Below are 12,299 nucleotides of genomic sequence, written 5' to 3'. Positions count from 1 at the left end.
ACATTAAGTCTAGTTTACAGCCATCACCACACATGATTACAAAATTATTTTCCTTGTGATGAGAGCTTTTAAGATTTACTCTCTAAGCAACTTTCAAATATGCAATACAATATTATTAACTATGGTCATCATGGTCTCTATCATATTCCCAGGACTTATTTTATAGCTGGGGGTTTGTATCTTTTGACCCACTTCACGCATTTCACCAACCCCCATCCCTCGCTTCTGGCATTCTGTTCTCTGCCAATCTGTTCTCTGCATCTATGAATTCAGGGTTTTTGTTTGTTAGTTTCTGTTTTTTTTTAGATTCCACATATAAGCAAGATCATATGGTGTTTGTTTTTCTCTGTCTTACTTATTTCACTTAGCATAATGCTGGTAAGGTCCATCCATATTGTTGCAAATGTCAGGATTTCCTGTTTTTAAATGCTTAATTTAATTTAATTTTAATTTTAATTTTTTTGAGGCAGAGGGGGGCGAGGGGCAGAGGGGGGGGAGGGAGAGAATCTTAAGCAGGCTCTATGTGCAGCATGGAGCCCAACATGGAACTCAGTCTCACAACAGTGAGATCATGACCTGAGCCAAAATCAAGAGTCGGATGCTCAACCATCTGAGCCACCCAGGCACCCCCTTTTTAATGGCTCAATAATATTCTACTGTGTGTATATATACACTTTTTTTTACTATGTTTTCTTTATCCATTCATCTGTCAGTGGGCACTTAGGTTGCTTCCATATCTTGGCTATTGTAAATAATGTTGCAATGAACATAAGAGTGCAGTTATCTTTTGGGGTTAGTCTTTCATTTTCATCAGATAAATACCCGCCGGGGGAATTGCTGGGTCAAATGGGAGTTTTATTTTTAATTTTTTGAAGAACTTTCACACTGTTTTTCACAGTGGCTCCACCAACATACTTCCCACCAACAGTGCACAAGAGTTCTCTTTTCTCCACATTTTCATCAACACTTGTTATTTCCTGTCTTTTTGATACTAGCCATTCTGACAGGTGTCAGGTGATATCTCATTCTGGTTTCGAGTTACATTTCTCTGATGATCAGCAATGTGAAGCATTTCATGTACCTGTTGGTCATCTGGGTGTTTTCTGTCTCAGATTCTTTAGGGACTGTGTGGAGAAAGGCCTCACCAAGCTCACTTGCGCTGTTGGCCTGGGGGAGGGGACATGGTGGGACCTTCCTCTGACTGAGAGAAGACAATATGCTCTGTGCACAGTGGTCTGTTGAAGTGTGAGCAGGGGTGGGGCAGGAATGGGCAGTCCAGCCACTGCACATAGAGGACCATAGGCAAGAAGTGACTCTAGCAGGCTACAAAGGTTAGGGCTGCCCTTGACCCTGGGGATAGGCCTGACCCTGTGAACTCTGCCTTCCTGAGTTTGGTCATTTTTCTGCTGTCCAGGGGCCCAGTGTCAGGGTGGAGCTGGTGGAGCTGGGTGTGACATTGCTAGCATCGTGTCCCTCCCAACAGGCCAGGCACCTTCCCTGTGCCGGCCCAGCCCTAGCTTGTCTGTTCACAGCAGGGTCACTTCATCCCACCAGTCACCATTCGTTGTGAGGTGGACCAAGCTGGCTGGTTGTCAGGAGCAGAGCACTAGCATTGGCCTGGCATGCCTGTCTACCCCCGTGTCTTCCCGTATTCTTTCTGGGGTTGAAGAGGAGTCATGGAGGGCACCGCTGAACTTTACTCCCAGTCAGTTCGCGACTGGGGGGATATATGAGTTTCTGGAGTGTTTACCATTTCCTTGTGAACCTTTTTTCTGGGTGAGCCTTGTGAGCTGCTGAGTGTAGGGCAGGGGGGAGTGGGGAGGGGCACAGTGTCACCTGCTTCTTACCAGGGAGGGTCGTCTGCCAGACATTGCAGGAGGCAGAGAGCTGAGGACCCAACCTGGGCACATAGTAGGTTGGCTCCACAGTTGGCTTTTGAATGGAGGGAGATAAGCAACCAAGAAAGACTCTTTGGTTCCCAGGCAGCCTCACCTCCACCTCTGTGGATGGCCTCTGGAGGAGGAGTGTCCCTGAGAAGGTCGTTGTATTTTTAGCCTCAGGGACATGCTGCACATGGCAGCCTATGGCTCATGGCGGTTAGCAGGATGGTGAAAGGCAGTTTTGTGCAGTGTGGTAATTATGCAGCTCTGGGGGCTGGCAGGAGGCTTTCCATACAGAATGCAGGGCCTGGAGTCATGGAGAGCAAGGGGATGTCATGAAGGAGCTTTTCTGTGCAGCCTCTTCTGAATAGCTCCATAAACATACCCTTTGGGGGACTTCTCTCCAAGGGACTTTGCAAGTCTGACCCCTACAGGGACCTCTGCATTTCTTCCGGGGACTTGTGGATGAGCCCTTCTCTTCCCAGGTCATCCTGCACCAAACTGACCTGATAACCCCCCTCCACAGTCAGAAACTTCTGGTGGCCTCAGAGCTTGGTGTTGAGTGCTCAGTATGGTTTCAGTGGCATGTTTCACCGCTTCTGCTGTGGCTGGTGTCTGTGACCCCAACCCAGTGCTCCCGTTCAGAGCCCTTTCCCAGTCTTTGTAGCTCCTTGCATTGACTCTCCCCTTTCTTGAAGGCTATGTTTGAGGCCCGTGTCCTTGGTTTGCTGGCTGCTGTGGCATCTGTAGTCTGGAGTGCTGCCTTCATGAGGCCAGGTAGGCTCCTAGAGGGAGCAGGGGATATGGTTGAGAATGAAAACTGCAGAAGCCGGACAGACTGAGAAGAGTGTGTTTACTACTGAAGTTCAGGGATGCCTTTCCCAGTTGGGTTTTGAAGAGTGAATAGGAGTTTGTCAATAAGATTCTGGAGGAACAAAAAAAGGAATGACTCGAACACTGGCAGGAAAGGGGTGAAGCTCCAGTGGTATGGGGTCTTGGGGAATGATGAGGGGAGACTGAAGCAGTGGTCAAGGCTGAGGCCTGGGAGCTGTCTGCTTTGCATGCTGTGGTCAAGTCAATGACCATGTCATGTAGTATCATGCCTCCATGCACCCCATTAGTGTCCCTGGCTGTGGTTGGGGCAGGCACAGGTGTGGTTTGGCCTGGTTGTTACCTGCATGGACAGTGATGCCCTCGTCCATCGGTATTGGAGTGGGCCCATGGTTGGGGGTGGGTTCCATGTTTGGATTTAGGAGGCCTTCAGCTGGATGGCCTGTTCTGTGGACAGGGAACATGGCACCAGCCATCGACACTGAAGCTCAAGGAACCTAGGGTGCCTGAGTTGGTTGAGTGTCCAACTCTTGATTTCAGCTCAGGTCATGATCTCACGGTTCGTGAGTTCGAGCCCTGCATCTGGCTCTGTGCTGACAGTGCAGAGCCTAATTAGGATGCTCTCTCCCTCTCTTTCTGCCCCTTTCCTGCTCTCTCTTTCTCTCTCTCAAACAATGGATAAACTAAAAAAAAATAAAAATTAAAAAAAAAAGCTTAAGGAACCTTGTAAGTCATGGGGGTCGGTGCCTTCATTTGACATGATAGGGAGACCAGGGTCTTGGTGTTGGAGGTGAGGCCTGAACCCCAATATCTTAGTGCTCCCATCCTCCTCTGAAGTAGGGAAACTGAGGCATAGGTAGGTTCCTTAGTCCTCCCAGGCTATAAGAGGCAGAGTTAGGATGTCAGCCAAGGTGCCTCCGTAGTCCAGCTCCTTGCACAGATCCAGGCAATGGCCCATGCCAGGGTGGCCCTGGTCTGCAGGCTGGACGCTGCGCCCCCGTGTGTCAGGGAGGAAATGATGTCACTTGCACAGGGGATGACTTGCACTGTGCCCCCACATGTGCATATATGATCATTCTGTCTTTGAAAAGGCTTTTTTCAGTGTATTTTGTAGAACTCCCAGCCATGTATGTCACATACGACTTTAAGATACTGCAGGTGACATGAAGCTCTGTATTCTGTGTAGCGTTTTGCTTCTTTGGAAAACAAATTGGGAACAGAACTTTGAAGAATGTGCTTCATTTCCTGTTAGAGCAAGTGAAACCTGAAATATTAATGCTATAGGGTTTCCCGTGTCTTCTTCCAAAAGGGTTAGAGAAATACATTCCCCACTCTTTTCTATCGAGGCCCGGCCGCTGGTGGCCTCAAAATCGTTAGCTGTCTGTGTGTGCTGACCTTTGGGAATGAGCAGGAGGGCTCACTTGAAAACTTGGAGAGACTCACGATCTATTTGCAGCTCTTTGATTTTCAAAATGTTCAGCTGTTCTGCAGAACCTTGGAGTTCTGATCCCGCAGTTCCGAGCCGCCTTTGACGTTTCGGTGCAGGGAGTTGTTAGCCTCTTTTTTTTTAAATGTGTGGTCCGTCGCTCAGATAAGAGAGCTGCCATGTGTTCATACATAAGCAGCTTGCTTGCAGCCCATTGATACCCTATTTGTGTTCTCTTGTTTCAGTCTCTGGAAGATTTAAGCTTTGCTGAATCCCGTGTGGGCAAACCAGCCTCTGAGGCCAGGACCGTCCTGCGGATGGCTGAGAGTCCTCTTGGGCCTGGCGACTGCGAGTGAGTAGGACCTCACCACTCACTGGGTGATAGTCACCACTGTGCTGGGCCCCACCTGCCATTTCGTATACACCTCGGCTCCCGTGCTGAATGGGAGCTGAGAGAACAGTGTTGTGTCCTGTGGCCCTCACCTCTCTCTAAGAAAAGCTTAAATGCACCTACACTAAAATTTTTCATTGCTTTCTGTTTTTACAAATTTACCTTTATTTTGCAGAAAAAGGCAAGAAGGAGTCCAGGGTGTCCCTAGGGGACCAATGGCCACACAGTAGACTGTTTCCTATGACCCCGCCTGTGTCCCCTATCAGACTCACCAGGGTGCTTTCTGCTGCACTGTGTTCTGCATGGCACTGTGTTGCCTCCCCAGGCAGCCCCCCTTCCAGTTAGGTGCACGTGGGCCAGGGACATCTAAGTGAGTGGCTCTCCCTGGGAGTGCAACAGGGCCAGCAGGATGTGGGCAGGGTCTCCCCACCCAACCCTGCCCAACTCCAGGCTACTCATCGACCCAGGTGGTTGACCTGAGGTCCTGCCATTAGGGGCTCTCTCCAGGGTCACCAGGTGGGGGCAGAGCAGCTTGGGGACTGGGGGCCACTGTGGAAAGTCTCCCCAAGTGGATGGAGCCGGGCACTCAGGCTGTGACTGAGGCATTAGATAAGGCTGTGTCTGAGGGTGTCACCTGTTGGCAGTGAGAGCCGCAAGCCTGTGTTAGCTATCTAGGGCTGCTGTGACCAAGTACCACAGACTGGGTGGCTTAAACAACAGAAGCTTATTTTCTCACGGTTCTGGAGTCCAAAATCAAGGTGTTGGCAGGGAGGGCTCCTTTTGGGGACTGCGAGGGGGAGTCTGTTGCAGGCCTCTCTCCAGCTCTCGTAGTTTGCTGACAGTCTCTGGCCTTCCTTGACTTGTGCTGCTATAATTATAACCCCCACATAGCTTTCTCCTTGCGTCGTTATCTCTGTGTCCAAAATTCCCCTTTTTATTTTTTTTTAAAGTTTATTTATTTATTTTGAGAGAGAGTGAGCAAGTGGGGGAAGGGAAGAGAAAGAGAGAGAGAGAGACAGAGGGAGAGAATCCCAAGCAGGCTCCACACTGTCAGTGTAGAGCCTGACGCAGGACTCGAACTCACGAACCGTGAGATCATGACCTGAGCTGAGACCACAAGTCAGACACTTAACCCACTGAGCACCTAGGTGCCCCCCAATTTCCCCCTTTTAAAAGGACACCACTCAAAATGGATTAGGGCCCACTCCAATGACCTCATCTTCGTGATCACCTGCAGAGACCTTGTTTCCAATTAGGGTTTCATGCACAGCTACTGAGGGATAGGACTTGAATATTGCCTTGGGGGCCATAATTCAACCCATAGCAAGCCCCCTCCCAGGACAGGGCCCATCTTCCAGGTGCCTGTGGGGTGTGGTCAGTGGAGCGGCCCAGCTTGTCCTGCAAAGGGGAGAGGACATCAACAGCTGTGTAATCATCCCACATGAGACCTTTTCCTAGCAGGGTCCCCAAGTGCAGCTTACAGCCAGCCACAGCTCCCAGCCCACGTTCCGTCCTTCAGTGGCCAGTCTGCCTGGCCTTCCGGCTCCCTGTTTTTATACAGCACCTTCGTTGGCTCCCATTCTGCCCTCCCCCCAAATCCTTGCTGTGCTTCACTCTCCACCATCTGGTCCCTAATCCAGACCCCACTGAGCAGCTCAGTGCCAACCCCACTTTACACCGTCTTTCGGGAAACATCCTGACCCACCCCATTATGTCTCCCTCCTGCCTCTCAACCTGGCAGCATGGCAGCTCCTTCAAGTATACGTGGAGAACGTAAAAGCAGTAAGAGCACTATTTGTTCTGCACTGAGTGGGCCAGGCACTGTGCTGGGGGAGCCACACAGAGTGACTCCCTGAATGCTCGCTGAAGGCCAGGGAGGAAAGTGAGGTTCTTGGTCACATGCACAGACCTGGAAAGTGCCAGAGCTGGGATTTAAAATCACGGCTGCAGTTCCAAAGCCTCAGCCACACCTCCAACACTATGCTGGGTCCTGTTCTGGGTGCTGTGGAAACTGAGGTAGCTAGGACCCAGCCCTGTGCACAGGTGTGCTTACACAGCATTCTTGGCCAGGTCCTTTCAGGCTGTGACATGACATGCCCCACCTGCCCTTAGCCCCCCTGACAGCCCTGGGTTTGCTTTTTCAAATATTATTTTTATTTTATTGATATCCTATACATATACATGTTTTAAGAAGTCAGGAGTTCTGTAAGGTTTGTGAAAAAATAGCAGATTCTTGGCCATCGCTCCTACTATCCCCACGCGAGCCCTGCCCTATCCCGCTCCCTGTGGACCACCACTTCCAGCTTTCAGCTGTTTCTTCTGAGATTTATCACACATTTGTAAAGATTATGCATGCACTCTTATTTCTGAACTTCCTATGGTGGTGAAAATGATTTTAACTCACAGTTTTCATTTCGTAGGGATGCTCTATTTAACCAGTATAGTTATTTCATAATTTTGGGTTAAATCCCTATAAAACGTGTATCAGTCAGGATAGACTAAATCAGGAGACAGTTAACACACATCCCCTAGATCTGAAAAAATTCAGTTTCTGATTAGCAGGTATAGTATTTATTTATGTTTCTGGCTCTCCTTTTGTTTTTGAGCAGTTTCAAGAGAAGATGAAGAAAGGTTTCTAACCCTGTTTCCTAAACACCAGAAGTCAGTCCAATTGTTCTTTAGCTTACTCTGGTTGGCTTCCCGCTCTCTCATCCCACTGAGAATTCTCATCCAGGTCACCAACACCCAGTGTTGACAAATCCAACACATGATTTTCTGTCAACATCCTGAGTGCCCTGCAGTGTTTGGATGTTGTTGTTGTTGTTGTTTTTTTTTTTTCTCTCTCTCTTTCTGCCTTGGTCTCCATCTTAGGGGGAAAGTCTCTAGTTTCTCACCATTAAATATGATGTTATCTAAATTGTTAAAAAACTGAGATAAATTCACATAACAGAAATTAACCAGTAACCAGCTTTACGTGTGTAGTTTAGTAACATTTAATGCTTCTCCTGTGTCGTGGGGGATCCATCCCTTCGATTGTGTTCCAAGACATTTTCATCATCTCAGAAGGAAATGCTCATGTTTGTTAAGTGTTCTGTCCCCATTCCCTCTCCCCTACCCCCCAACCTCATCACTCAGCTTTCAGTCTCTGTGGATTTACCTATAATGGATGTTTCCTATACAGTTAGAAATAATACAGTATGTGACCTTTCTGTCACAGCCTCTAGAACTGTGAGAATTATTGTTACAAGCCACATAGTCTCTGGTACTTTGTTACAGCAGCCCAAATGGACTTTGATTTGGCATAATGTTTATGCGGTTCATCCAAGTTGTAGCAGGTATCAGAACTTCATTCCTTTTACGACTGAGTACCGTTCCATTGTATATTTATATACCACGTCCTGTTTATCCGTTCATCTGTTGATGGACATTTGGGTGGTTTCAACCTTTTGCCTGTTATGAATAATGCTATTATGAACGTGTGTGTACAGGTATTTGAATACATGTTTTCAGTTCTTTTGTGTATATACCTAGGAGTGGAATTGCTGGATCACATGGTAATTTTTGAAGAACCACCAATGTGTTTTCCACTACTGCTTTATTACATTCTCACCAGTGGGATGTAAGGGTTCCTGTTTTCCTCAACCTTACCTACTCTTATTGTTTTCTTTCTTTTTTTTTTTTAAAGTGATGGCCAACCATCCGGGTGTAAAGTGTATCTTATTGTGGTTTTGATTTGTATTTCCTCTTGTCAAGCTAAGGATGGTCTCCTCAATGACTAATTTGGTGAATTTTTTTTTTTTAAATCAGGAATTGGTGTTGTCTTTTGTCTAATGCTTTTTCTGCATCAATTAATATGATCATATATTTTTTCTTCTTTTGTCGGTGTGGTGATGGCTTATATCAGTTTATTTTCTCATGTTGATCCAACATTGCATCCCTGGAATACATCTCACTTGGTTGTATATGTAATTCTTCTCAGATATTGTTGGATTCTATTTGCTAATATTTTGCTGAAGATTTTTAAGTGTGTATTCATGAGAGATACTGGTCTCTAGTTTTCTTTCTTGTAATTATCTGTTTTTGATATTAGGGTCATACTGGGTTTATGATATAAGTCAGGAAGAGTTCCTTCCTTTTCTAATTTCTGAAGTAGATTGTAGAGAATTGGCCTCCTATCTAACTTAAACATTTGGTAGAATTCCTAAGAGGAGTCATCTGGGCCTCGTGATTTTGGGGGGAAGATTATTAATTATTGATTCAATTTCCTTAACACAGATAGCTGTTTGGTTTGTCTTTCTCCTTGTATGAGTCTGGTAGTGTGTATCATTTAAGAAATTGGCCCATTTTATCTAAATTATCAAATTTGGGGGTATAGAATTCTTTGTAGTATTCTTTTATTATGGCTTTAATGTCTGTGGGATCAGTATTTCTTTCATTTCTGATGTTAGTAATTTGTGTCTTCTCTCCTTTTTCTTGGTTAGCTTGGTCAAAAAACCAGATTTTTAGTGTGTTGATTTTTTTCCTATCATATTCCTGATTTCATTGATTTATACTCTTTCACTATATTTCTTTTGCTTGATTTAGGCTTAAAATTGTTCTTTATCTTGGGGTGCATGGGTGACTGAGTTGGTAAAGTGTCCAACTCTTGAGTTTGGCTCAGGTCATGATCTCACTGTCATGAGATCGAGCTCTGTGTTGGGCTCTGCACTAAGCATGGAGCCTGCTTGGGATTCTCTTTCTCCCTCTCTCTTCGCCCCTTCCCTGCACATGTGCATGCATGCTCTCTTTCTCAAAATAAATAAACATTAAAAAAATTGTTATCTTATTTCCTGAGGTAGAAGCTTAGGTTATTGATTTTAGATCTTTCTTCTTTTCTAATGTATACATTTATTGCTATAAATTTTTCTCTAAATACTGGTTTTGCTGCCTTCTGCAAATTCTGACAACTGGTATTTTCATTTTCGTTTAGTTAAAAAATTTTTTTTTTTAATTTGTCAGTAATTCCTCATTGACCCGTGTGTTATTTAGAATTGTGTTGTTAAATTGTCAGGTATTTGGAGATTTCACCTGTCTTCCTGTTAATTGCTTTTTGGTTTAATTCCATTCTAGTCTAAGAAAATACTTTGTATGATACCTGTTTTGTAAAAAACTTGTTAAGGTGTGTCTTATGGTCCCAAATGTGGTCTTTTTTTGTGCTATGATCATAATATTGGTATCTCCCCAGCCCCTACAAGTTCTTATGTTGAAATCATACCCCCCCCAAGTGATTGTATTAGAAGATGGCATCTTTGGGAGGTGATCAGGTGATTAGGCAGCGCCCTTGGGATGGGGTTACTATTCTTATGAAGAAGGCTCCACAGAGCTCCCTATCCCCTTCTGCCGTATGAGGACACAGTGAGAAGTCTGAGACCCAGAAGGGGACCCACACCTGACCATGCTGGCATCCTGATCTCAGACTTCTAGTCCCTAGAACTATGAGAAATAAATGTTTGTTGTTTATAAGCCACCCAGTCTGTTGTATTTTGTTATAGCAGTCCAGTGGGCTAAGACACTTAGGTGAATGTTCCATGCAAGCTTGAGAAGAATGTGTGCTTTGCTGTTGTTGGATAGAATATTCTATAAATGTCATTTAGAAGCAGTTGATTGATAGGGCTGTTTGAGTGAACTATGTTTGTTGATTTTCTGCCTGCTTGTTATATCAGTTACTGACAGAGGATGGTGAAGCCTCCAATTATAATAATGAATTTGTCTCTCTTTTCAATTCTATCAATTTTTGCCTCATATATTTTAATACTCTGATGTTAGGTGCATAGCTGTTTAGGATTGTAATATCTTCTTGAATAATTGAATAGAATTACATATCATTATGTAATGCTCCCTCTTTATCCATGATGATTTTCCTTGTTCTAAAGTCTGCTGTGTCTGAAATTAATATTGGTACTCTAATTTTCTTTTGATTGGAGTTAGCATGGTTTATCTTTCTCCATTCCTTTTAACCTATCAGAGTCTTTATATTTATTTTTTTATTCCTTTTTAAAATGTTTATTTATTTTGGGGAGAGAGAGCATGAGCAGGGGAGGGGCAGAGAGAGAGAGACAGATAATTTGAAGTAGGCTCCATGCTGACAGTAGAGACCCAATGTGGGGCTCAAACTCAAGAACTGTGAGATCATGACCTGAGCCAAAGTTGGATGTTTAACTGACTGAACTACCCACACACCCCAGAATCTTTATAGTTAAAATGGATTTCTTGTAGCCAAACTATGGAAAGAGCCCAGATGTCTATTGACTGATGAATGGATAAAGAAGATGTGATATATATATATCAATGTGTGTGTGTATGTTTGTGTATGTGATATGTGTATACATGATATATACACACATGTATACATGTATACATATATGTATATGATGTATATGATATATATATCATATATATGGACACACACATATACACACAATGGAATATTACTCAGCCATCGAAAAGAATGAAATTTTGCCATTTGCAACAATGTGGATGGAGCTAGAGTGAATTATGCTAAGGGAAATAGTCAGAGAAAGACAAATACCATATGATTTCACTCATGTGGAATTTAAGAAACAAAACAGATGAACATATGGGAGGTGGAAAAAAAGAAAAAAAGACAGGGAAACAAACCGTAAGAGACTCTTAAAGATAGAGAACAAACTGAGGGTTGAAGGAGAGAGGTGGGTGGGGGATGGGATGGGTGATGGGTATTAAGGAGGGCACTTGTGATGAGCACTGGGTGTTGTATGTAGGGGATGAATTTCTGAATTCTACTCCTGAAACCAATATTGCACTGTATGTTAACTAACTGGAATTTAAATAAAAATTTGAAAAGAAAAAAAATGGGTTTCTTATAGACAGCATGTGGTTGGATCTTGTGTTTTTATTTACTCTGATAACCTCTGTCTTTTACTTGATGTATTTTTAGACCATTCACATTTAAAGTTATTGTTGGAGTATTTAGATTAATATCGAACTTTTTAATAGTTTTTATTTTTGCAACAGACTCTTTTTTCTTCTCTGGTTTTCATGGACCATTTTATATGATTCCATAATGTTCTCTTAGTTTATCATTTATATTTCTTTTTAAAAATTTTTAGTTCTGACCTCAGAGTTTACGATATACATTCTAAAATAATTGAAGTCTATCTTCAAATAATACTAAGAATACTTTTTCATATTAGTGCAAGTAACAGAGTAAAAACAGAGTATTAGTAATTCCCATTCCTCATGACATTGCTATTATTCATTCCACTTACCCATAAGCTATAATTACACAACATGTTGTAACTATTATTGCTTTAAATAAAAAATTATTTTTTTAGATCAGATAACAGTGACAAAAATAAGAGATTTTATTTTACCTTCATTCATTTCTTCTCAGATATTCTTCTTTCTTTATGTAGATTCAAGTTTCCAACTATATATTTTTCCTTCTGTGTGAAGAGTTTTTGAACATTTCTCTCTATCTGGCTGCTGGTGACAAATTCCCTTGGTTTTTGTTTGTCCGAGATAATATTTATTTCTTCTTCACTTTTGAAAGATAACTGTGCTTGGACATAGACTTGTAGGTTGGTGGTTTTATCTTTTAAAACTTTTAAAGATTTTCCTTTACTCTTTTCTTGCTGACATGGTTTCTGAGGAGAAATCTGCTGTTAACTCTTTTCTTTGTTCTTCTCTAGATAAAATGTTTCCACACCTCCTTCTGGCTTCTTTCATGATTTTCTCTGTTTGGTTTTCTGCA

General features: G+C 43.5%; 1 protein-coding gene across 6 annotated transcripts in view; it reads left to right on the top strand.

Moving 5' to 3' along the window:
- APBA2 (amyloid beta precursor protein binding family A member 2) overlaps positions 1-12,299 on the top strand; it is a 265,709-nt gene that overhangs the window by 42,781 nt on the left and 210,629 nt on the right. For 4 of the 6 annotated variants that reach the window (XM_078448941.2, XM_081795842.1, XM_081795843.1 and 1 more), the window contains exon 2: positions 4,383-4,489. The exons of the other annotated variants lie outside the window; for them this stretch is intronic. The gene's annotated coding sequence lies outside the window, so the exon portion shown is untranslated. The remainder of the gene's footprint in view (positions 1-4,382; positions 4,490-12,299) is intronic. 6 annotated transcript variants of the gene reach the window in all.

The sequence above is a fragment of the Panthera onca genome, chromosome B3, assembly GCF_046562875.1.
Source record: "Panthera onca isolate mPanOnc1 chromosome B3, mPanOnc1 haplotype 2, whole genome shotgun sequence".
Classification (NCBI taxonomy): Eukaryota; Metazoa; Chordata; class Mammalia; order Carnivora; family Felidae; genus Panthera; species Panthera onca.
Note: the sequence above shows the minus strand (reverse complement) of the source record. Positions and strands in the feature narration are given on the sequence as shown.